This window comes from Phaethon aethereus (assembly GCF_964289735.1).
Source record: "Phaethon aethereus genome assembly, chromosome: 2".
Classification (NCBI taxonomy): domain Eukaryota; kingdom Metazoa; phylum Chordata; class Aves; order Phaethontiformes; family Phaethontidae; genus Phaethon; species Phaethon aethereus.
In genome coordinates, this window is record NC_138582.1 from 114,314,860 (window position 1) to 114,324,702 (window position 9,843).

Consider the following 9,843-nt stretch of genomic DNA (forward strand, 5'->3'; position numbering starts at 1 on the left):
CTTTAGTCTGTGCGTTAGTGCCAAGGCTGTAAATTAATTAACTGAATTCATTAAATTGGTTTCTTACTTCAGAGGGGCACATACCCAAGAGAACTGCAGTTTGCAAAGCCTCAAAAAATACAACGGGAGATATACAGCACTGATCAGCGAGGCAGGAAAAAAAAACACCCCTCAGCCCCCGCCCTATCCCAAACAGGTGATGTGACATTAATACACCCAAACAACAAACACAAAAATCACCAGTAATGCTGAGGCCAGACCTGCTGGGGTCAGGGATGAAGGAGGGGAGCCGCGGGAGAAGAGCCGGTGGTGTGGGCCCAAGGTGCTGATGGAGTTACTGGGCTGGCTGGGTGTAAGTGATGGCACCGTTGGACAGCCCAATGTCGTTTTTTTTGTTTCCCAATTTTTGTGGGCTCGACTGTGCAATCTTCATACTGTTTTTTTCAAAGGGGGTGTAATGGGAAGGCAACAGCTTGTTCTCTGCAGGCTGAAACACAAGCTATTTGTGTGAGGAACACAGCTTTGTTACGTGATTAGTGCAATGGGAGCCCCTAGGCACCACTTCCCAGTACAAACAACTAATATTAATAACTCATGCTAAAATTGCCTGCTATTTAATAACCTGGGCCTCTTTCCACCCTGAGAAGCACAAAACCACTTTGTGTTTCCACCCCTCGTGTTTCCACTGTCTCCTCCTGTTTTCCCTCGCTGGCTTCACACTGGCCCAGGCCATTTCCCAGGCAAAAAGGAGCAGGTTTGGGCAAGGAAGAAGGAAAAAACAATGTCGTTTAATGGGGATGCCTGCACCCTGCGTCTGCCTGCATGCGTACCTCCTTGCCTGCCCCCCTAGCAGGGTACAGCCCCTGCATCGTGCTGCAAGGCTGCATGTAGCTGCCATGTCTTGCAGTCTTGGTCCCTTGTTTCACCCGCGTCCCGAGGATGGAGTGACCTATTTCATGCCTCGCTGGGGAAGCAGCCGCCCTCCCTCTGAGCTGCCCTGGCTGGCCGAGACGTGATAGACCAACACTATTACTCATGGGTGGGAGGCCCACGTGAGTCACGCTTCCCTTCGCAGCCACGCGCGGGGTGGCTGCGGCAGGCGAGCGGGGAGCGAGCCTGGCTCGGCATGGCCAAGCACAGCGGCTGCACAGTTGGGCCCAGGCGGGAGCAAGAAGCAGTGGGTAGATCAGATAGTCATGAACCATAAACAGGATTGTTTCCCAGGGGCTGGCTGAGCTGCTCCGGCCTTTGCCAGCAGCGCTAGGATGGCTGTCAGGTCTGCGAGGCGGTCTCTAAGCCACCCTGCTCTACAGAAAAACATTACTAATGTTCCCACGATCGGAGCAAGACAGAAGAGACAAATAACTTGGACAGCAACATGAAACAGTGGCAAAAATCTGGAAGACAGAGGAGGAGAGAGAAAAAAAATAAGAGGGTGGAAAGCTTTATAATGACTGAAAAGAGTCCCAGATGGATACCAACTGAGAAAAGGCCAGAGACAGAAATAGTAGCACTAATTAGGTGAGCTGAACGACCCCACTCCTGCTGTACCTGAGCATCCTCCACTGTCCTCAGAGCCCTGGTGCTACCAGCCCCATGCTAGCGAGAGGGAGTGGGAGCAGGGAGCTGCTTGGACCTGGATGCACAGAAGTACTTAAGTTCCTATAGCAACCCTTAGTGAAAACCCCAAAGCAAAGGCACCTATAGGGCTGGGCAGAGAAAGGGTTGTGCCTCCAGGCAGCATCCTCTGAGGGACATGTGTGCTTCCCCCTTCCTGAGCATCCATCCTGCTGCACCTTTGCTGCCAGAAGACTTCCCATTTCCATGACATGAGGTGCCAGCCCTCCCAAGCCATAGGGAAAACTCAATTTGCCTATCTTGCCTTTGGGCAGTTTTGCTTTGAAGACCTACAGCACATCCCACAGTGCCAAAGGGTCATGGCAATGTTTTCACTGGCTAAATTCTCTATCCGCCTAAAAGGCTGTTGCTGGGAAAGGGCAGATATGTCTCATTCCTGGCATTGCTGACCACTTCAGCCCCCAGCCAATCTGGTCTCCGTTGATTTCAGTAAACTCCTTCAAGTTTGGCTGTGGGAGTCCACAGCCATGGCATTGCCAGAATTTGGCTTTTGGGCTGGAGCTTCAAAAAAAAAAAAAAAAAGGACAGAGACATCCCCGTCCTGCGGAAGCTGAACTTGAGCTCTCACCAGAGGGTTACAGAGGTAAAAGGGGCTAAAAAAAATGGCTCATACCTTGTGTGAAAGCAATGATCAGGCACTGAACCCTCAGACTTGCGGAGCTCAGTGGCAAAAAGGTACCTCTCAGCAGAGCCCCAAGAGATGTGGCTGTACATCAGGCTCTTGCTTGCCCAAGCTGGAAGCCTCCCCACCTGCTCAGTGTACCTCACATTCATCTCTACCAGGTGGCACAGCATCAGCGGGATGAGGTCCCAGTGCCCACAGTGAGGCTGGGGGCTGGGGCAGCAGAAGATGGAGGTCTGCATTGGCAGACGCTGTGCCGCAGCGCGTGTGGGGATGGGGGCTGGTTTCCTCCCACCAACAGTAGATATCAAAGTTCTCCTTTGCAGCCATGCAGGGAGAAGCAGCATGGCTGGTCCCCCAGCGCTGCCCTCTCCTCTTCACATCACCCTCGGAGCAGGCCAGCTCCTGCTGCTGACCCAGCCGGCAAGTGCTCTCCTTCGGGCACCCTTACTGGGGATGCACCATGCCACGCTTGTTTCTTTTATTGCCAAACTGAAAGAATTTGCATCACTTTGAAGTCTGCAGTGCAGTGTCCCAGCCCCTGCCCACCACGTTGCCTTGCTGCAGGCTGGCACAGCGTGAGCGAGCCTGGTGGCACAGCTCCTACACCTGCCCCATGTCCGGTCCTTTCCTTGCCTCGGGTGCCTCTCCCTGCCCTTTCCTCCTCTTCTCAAGGCTGGGCTGTGGCACAGGGGAAAACCAAAAATATTGCGTGCTATTTTTAACTCTTCTTGGCTGGTCCCTTGGAGATTGCTGCTGTTTTCTCCCAATTACAGTAAAAGCTTGAAGCTGTGCAAAGGCTAGCCACACTATTAGGGAGGCAGCAATGCCTTTCTTAGCTCTGTGGAGTGCAGTCTTGAACCACTCTAGCACTTCTTACTTACCTTTGTGCCCTGAAACATCTTGGGTTTCAGTTGGCTCTTCACCTGAGCTCTGCTTGGCATGGGCAGCCGGAAAGTGCCTGGCTCCAGTTTAGCTGGAGTGTCAGCGGAGAAAGAGAGGGCTGGAGCATCGGCCAGCAAAATGCAACAGGGAATCCTCCTCCACCCAGCAACCTTTCTGCTGATGCTGAAGCCAGGGCCTCTTCTGAGATGTGAGATGTCCACTTTGACCAGGATCTGTGATTGCAGTCTTTGCATCTTCTGTTTGAAACACGGCTGGGATCTGGGGTCGCCTGCTGCAGGCTCGGCTCTGCCTTCAGCAGCTCCCATGGTTTCAGCAGCTTGTGTGCAAGCTTTACTTGGAAGCACTGGTGCAAAGGGCCCCATTTTGTAAAAAGCCCAGGAGATTACAACGTCCCCTTGGACTTTTCATTGTGGAGGAGCTGCTGGTCACAAATAAAATCTACAGTCCCGAAGTAATGTAAATGTAGTAAATGCTTTGATTTATCCAATTAAATATGAGCACTGCTGAACTCGATCCTCCTCTCTTTGTGCATTTTCTCAAAGTATTTTCTTTCAGGAGAGCAGGCTGCAGAGTGACAGGCTCTGTTTTCTCCTGTCCTACACCAGGTGATAAGTTTTATGTCCACATCATCCTGAAAACTTGAGGGTTTCCATCAGTTTTGGATGCAAATTTCCTTGCTTTAAGAGAGACATGAATGGGCATATGGAAGTCAGCCCATGCCTGGATGGCCTTGTGCAAAATTTAAAAATGGAGAGCCTCAAAACCCCAAATGCTCTTCCCAGTGTGCCCTAGATAATGGCATTGCTTAGATTTGCTGGTGCCACTGTGGTGTGTTTGCTGAGCATGAGTATTTGGTCAGACTCTTTTTGCTGGTAAGTGCCGGTCCACTGCAATGAAAACATCAGATTTAGAAGAAGAAAAACAAAGCAAAAAGACAGCATTTAGTCATTTTAGAGCCACCGCATGCACTCAGCAAAAATGGGGCCAACCCAGTTTCAAATCGGGGCCGTCCTTGAAGGCTGCAGGCATGTATGGCCTCCTCAGGGCTGTGGCAGTTGGCCTCTGGGGCCAGCTCTTCCTCTTCTGCCCAGGGAACATTTTGTGATATTTTGCAATACAGGAGGGCTCCAAAGAGCACATCTGGGGCCCCCGGGAGGTGAGCACCACAGCTGCCTCACTGCTGGGCCTTGGCTCCTGGCTTTTGGGTCCCTGCCCAGGTAGCGCAGCCAGGGCAAGGAACTGACCCGTTCTACCCTGCTCCCAGGGCTGGAAAACCCCGCTCCAGCTTGGGTCAGGGGAGGAATGAAGGGAAAACCTTCCTGAAAGGCAAACAAGTGGCAAAAGAGAAACCAAGAGCCAGTTGCCTCCCAGGAAAATCCCTTGGCTGCCGCGCGGGTGGTGTGGCTGCCGCAGCCCCGTCCCCACGGCTGCTGGGAAGCCGGGGCCGCGCCGGGCAGTCGGGGGAGCCGGGGCCATGGCAGCGATGCCAGCCCAGGAGAGCATGTCTCGCGCAGCCTGGCCAGCCTGGCCAGCCGCCATCCCCACGAGTTAAAGTCTGCGGAGGTCTTGGGGTGCCCACGCGGGAAGTTTTGTGTGGGCAGCCCCTCTCGCAGCCACAGGGTTTGACGGTCCGAGGGAAGGGGTTTGCCTTGTCTCCGTCCTTCCGCCCGGGAGCAGAGCTGGGTGCCTGGTTCGCGCTGCGGTGCTGCTCGCCGTGCGCATAGAATCATAGGATGCTAGTTTGGTTTGGGTTGGAAGGGACCTTAAAGATCGCCTACGTCCAACCCCCCTGCTGGGGCAGGGACACCTTTCACTAGTCCAGGTTGCTCAAGCCCCATCCAACCCGGCCTGCTGCCACGTCTCGCTCAGTTTCACACACGTCTCCTCGGCTCCATCACACGTTGGCTTTCCGGCTTCTAATTGATCCTCTTCCAGTATTTGATGCTCACCTCCGAGGGCTCAGCAGTGACCCTGTCTCCCCAAGACGTGTGTCATTCCCCTGGGACGCAGCGAAGCTCACATGGTTTGAAGCAGCGGGGAAAGAGCCATCTTTGAGACCAAAGCCCCGAGACCGACTCGGCAGTTCAGTGCTGCCACGGTGTGGGAGGCCCGGCTCACTGTGCGGTGCCGTCCCGGCTGCAGAGCCGGCTGCCGACCGACTCCCAGCCAGCCTGGGGAGCCCCACTCCCGCCCCGCCGGGCCTGCTCCGGACCGCTGGTCCCCTGCGAAGAGCGATCCGTAATTAACTGGCTGGGGCTGTTGTGCAGGGCTGTGCTGCGCTGCCCACCCCCCGCCCTGGCCACGCTTCTGGTCTGCACCCAAGACGTAGCCCCAACGCCTGGCAAGGCTTCAGCCGCACCTCCCCGGGGCGAGAGCTCTCCAGCCTCCACTGCCACCGTCCTGCCTTCCTTTTCAGATGGCCAAACGCCGGCCAGGGTAAACCCTCTCCCACAGGAGCAGGGGAGAAGGTAGTGGAGGATCCTGGCTGGGGCACACAAGTGTCATTTTGCCCTGCAGTCGCCCTTTCTCCCCGGGAGCGTCCAAACAAGGGAGTGAGGCATCCCCAGCAAACCTCCGGCTGCCTTGCAGTAGCGGGAGCAGCAGCGGCTCTGCCGCCAAGATGAATTTGGCAGCCATTTAGCAGCTTCTTGCAGATGCTGTAAACAGCATTTGGGGATGGCGAGTAAGGAAAAACATTGTTTTGCCCTGGAAGGGCTGGTGGTGGTAGTTAGGCTGAGTGCAACTACCTGAGCCGGCTGCTGGCCGGCAGAGCAGGTAATTAATAGCAAGTGCTTTATAGCTATAAATAAGTAAAGTAGCAGGTGGAGCTGTGTGCTTTCCAGTGGCTCCCAAACCAGCCCGGCGGCGGCATGGCCGCTGGGACGGAGGGCTCACGGCCGGAGGACCAGCATCGCTCACAGCAACGCCCGCAGGACGCTTTGCGGCCTCCTGCTGAGCTGCGCAGCGCGGCCCCCGAAGGCAAACCACCAGCCGCGGCCAGCTCAGCTTGGGAAAGCTGATGGGCTGGCAGCGCAAAGCCGTGTGGAGTTTTCCGTGGTCAGTTATTGTGCTGGCATGGCCAGGAGCTGCTATTATTAGATGGCATATGAATCACCCGCATGACGGGAGTTAGCAGCCTCAGCCTGAGCTGGGCTGGACACTTATTGGAAAAGCCCAGCCTGGAGCCCAGCCGAGAGCTGAAAGCGAGCAGGGCTCAGAGAAGCCGTCTGCCCGGTGCCCACTCCAGCCCTGGCTGCCGCTTCTTCCAGCTAAGTGGGAAGCACCGGCGCTGGGGGTCTCAGACGGCCCTGATGCTGCGATGGGACGAAGGAAGGAGCAGGGAAACTACAGCCCTGTTCATGCACTGCCAGCCCCATGCAAAACACTGCCAGAGAAAAAACTAAGGGAAATGGAAGCTTACATGACGGTCTGATGGGTTTGCTTAAAAGGTCACAGCCTGACAAAATGTGTTCGAATAAAATGCAAAGGAGAACACCGGGTTTAGGGGAGTTGAAGCCTAAGGGCCCGTGTGCCGGCGGGGAGAGGGGAGCCCCATGCCTGAAAGTAAGCCTGCTGGGGGCAGGGGAAGCATTTTGGGTTATGTGGATGAGGAACGTGAGAAGCAAGGTCTGCCTCCTCCCTCAGCTCCTCTCGTACAGGCACAGGGCTTATGGCTGCCGTGCCCGCGCCACAGCCGGGTCCTCCGCAAAGCCATGCCAACGTGCGACGCAGGCAGATGTTGGGCAGGGTAGCAGGGCTCGGGCTTCCCTGCAGCTGTAGGGCCACAACTGGCAGGTTACCGGGAGCTCGCTGGGTGCAGAGCAAAAGGGAGCTGGAAACGCATTTGCTTTTCTGGATGGGAAAATACTGACGGCCTTTGATTCCTGTTTTGACTCATTTAAGCCTGGATCTGCAAAAAGACAGCCCAGTCAGCAACACAATTTGCAAGAATATGCAGCTGCTTAAAGTTTTCCCTCACTCTCCTCACTACTAATTTTGCCCATGTTGTTCCTCATTTACCCTGTTGCAAATGAGAGAAAGTCCAGTCTCTGGGTCCTCTCGTATGACCGCGAATCAAAGGCATCAGCAATAAAGTTCAATCATCAGAGCTGTGCTATGGTCGTTGCTTCACCCTGCGCTTTTCCTACCGAAATTAAAATAACCCACTATGTCATCTTTTCACGGGACATGAAATAAGATTTTATATGCATTGCAAAGTCACACCAAGGCACATTGTGAAGAGCAGCAGAGTATACACTATTTCTTATAGCCTAACAAAGGAGCCTTTATTTAATAATAAACTATTACAGCACAGTACAAAGATTTGCTTTGTTCAGTGACTAGAAATTGTTTGCAGATTTTTCTAGCCACCGGGAGTTGACAGTTCACTTAGGAAATCAATTCTTAAAGCAAGAGTGCCTACATGCCTGCTTGGCTCTCGGAGCGCTGCAAGCCCAGAGCTGCACGGGGTCCGGTCCATCTGTCTTTTTGAGTGGAATAAAACAGTGAAACATTTCTGGATGTATTTCTCAGCGGAGGAAGCAGATCCATGGTTTCAGCTGTTGCCCCTCATCCGCTTCAGGAAAGCGTCGAGCATCGTAGCCAAACTGCTGAAAGCAGGGGACAAGAGGATGTACCTTGGAGCAAATTCACACCGGCAGGTCACCGCGGCACGCGGCCAACACGCCGCTCGGGTGCCACAGAGTGCTGAGCTGCGTGGGGCTGACTCTCAGCTCTCTGCAGCCAAAAAACTCCATATTCTGGTATAGATGATATAAAGAAAGGTGTACAATGACTGGGGTGATGCGTGGCAGTGAGCCAGCAGCCCAGGGAGGCCTTTCCACCCGGGCAGGGCTCGGCACTGTTGGGAGAGAGCTGGATTTTCTCCCCTCCTAATCCCTTCCTCTGTTTCTATTAATAGGCATTGGTACCAATCCAGCTGGGGAGCACGGATACATGGGGTCCCCGGGGCTCCTACCCCATGCGCTTGCAACTCTGGAGAGGGAGGCGTTTATCCAGGGCAGCTTGTTTCGATCGTACAGGGCAGGTCAGATTGTGCTGCTTGGCTTGAAAACACAAATCCCACAGCCAGGGTGTTAATGAATGAGGAGCAAAGACGATATTTTCTGGAGAGGGACTGGAGGGAGAGAACAAGAACCGGCATTCACCCAGGGCTATGTACCTCCATATCTGTGACCTGCAGCCACCCCACCCTAAGGGTAATGCAATTACCAGGCTGTCTTCTCATCATGCACTTTTAACCATTTAGTTCATCCCAATGAGCTTCTTGTAGCAGGAGGAAGGAGCAAGAGCTTGCTTGGCCCTTTAACTCCGAGTGAGGGCACTTAATGAACATACCTCTCCCTACCTCCCAGCCGGCTTTCCCAGAAATACCCAAGCACAGAGCTGCCTTGATACCAAATCCTGTGGCGGGTTTAAAGGCACCAGAACCCCAGTTCTGCCTAGCAGCTAGAGAAAGGGGATCTCTGAAAAGTCCCAGCACAAAACTGTCTAACAGCATGTTGCTGAGGCTGAGGAACCCAAATCCTGAGTTCAGCAGAGGTCCTAAATTCCCACATCAGCTTCTGAGGACTTCCACTCCTCAGGTCTTTCCAAAGTACGTCATGTGCATGTGCAAGCACATACATATACACACACCAGGTTTTTTTGTTTGTTTGTCTGTTTTTAAGCAAATTAACTCGATTTTATGATTTTTCTGTGAGGAAAACTGAAGGCCCCTATGGCACCGACCCCCCTCTGTCAGTCAACGACCTACAGCAAGGAGTTGGACATTTGACACTTGGCCCATGCATTAGCTTCAGGTTAGCACTGAGCGGAACTAGTTGCAGTAGAGCTGAAAAGCCTCACCTCTCCTCTGCGCCCTGCTTCGTACTGGTGTAATTTCTGCATGTGCCACCTCTGGCAAATGCAAGGACAGCATCAGTAAACGGGCTTGTTGCATACGGGGACACGGTGGCAAGAAACTTGCCAAATGCACTGCCTCATGACAACACTTGAGCTTTTGTTTGTCTCTCAATGGTGAGAAAGGGAAAGAAAAAAGTGGGGAGAGGAATTTGGCTTGGAGCAGCTCTCCCTAACCATTTATTTACCATGTGAGCATGCTTCATGGTCTTACTCATGGGTTATAGTCATGGGTGCACATAAGGTCTTGAGAGTCCTTAGCAGTAATCCCTCGACAGAGGAGCTGGCTCATGGCATTGCTCAAAGCATTTTTGCTCCCTTACTTTTCTCATCAGATAACAACATAAAGTAACATTGTCGGTGCTTCTGGCAAACTGCTTCACTTCCTTTCCCCACGCGTCCCTGATGCACACGTAGCATGGGAAATGCTCCTCTGTTTCAACACAGAGCTCAGTGCTAGGCCAGGCGGCCAGGCAGAGGACATGGGCAGAGCTGAGCCATCAGGAGCTACAGCACAGGGCACAGACAGCCAACACCCCCTGGAAGATGCCCAAGTGTCTGTGGCACTTGGAAGTGCTGTAGTCTCACAGCTCCACCATAGATGATGAACGCCCTTTGCTCCAGGCCTGCCTGGGGGTGTGAGCACTCGGCAGCACTCGGATGCTCCGCGGGGATGTGAAGATGGGCCCACTGTATTGAAGTCTGGAAGGCAGAGGTGGGAAGGAAAGAGAGACCAGGAGCGGAAAAGTAACTGG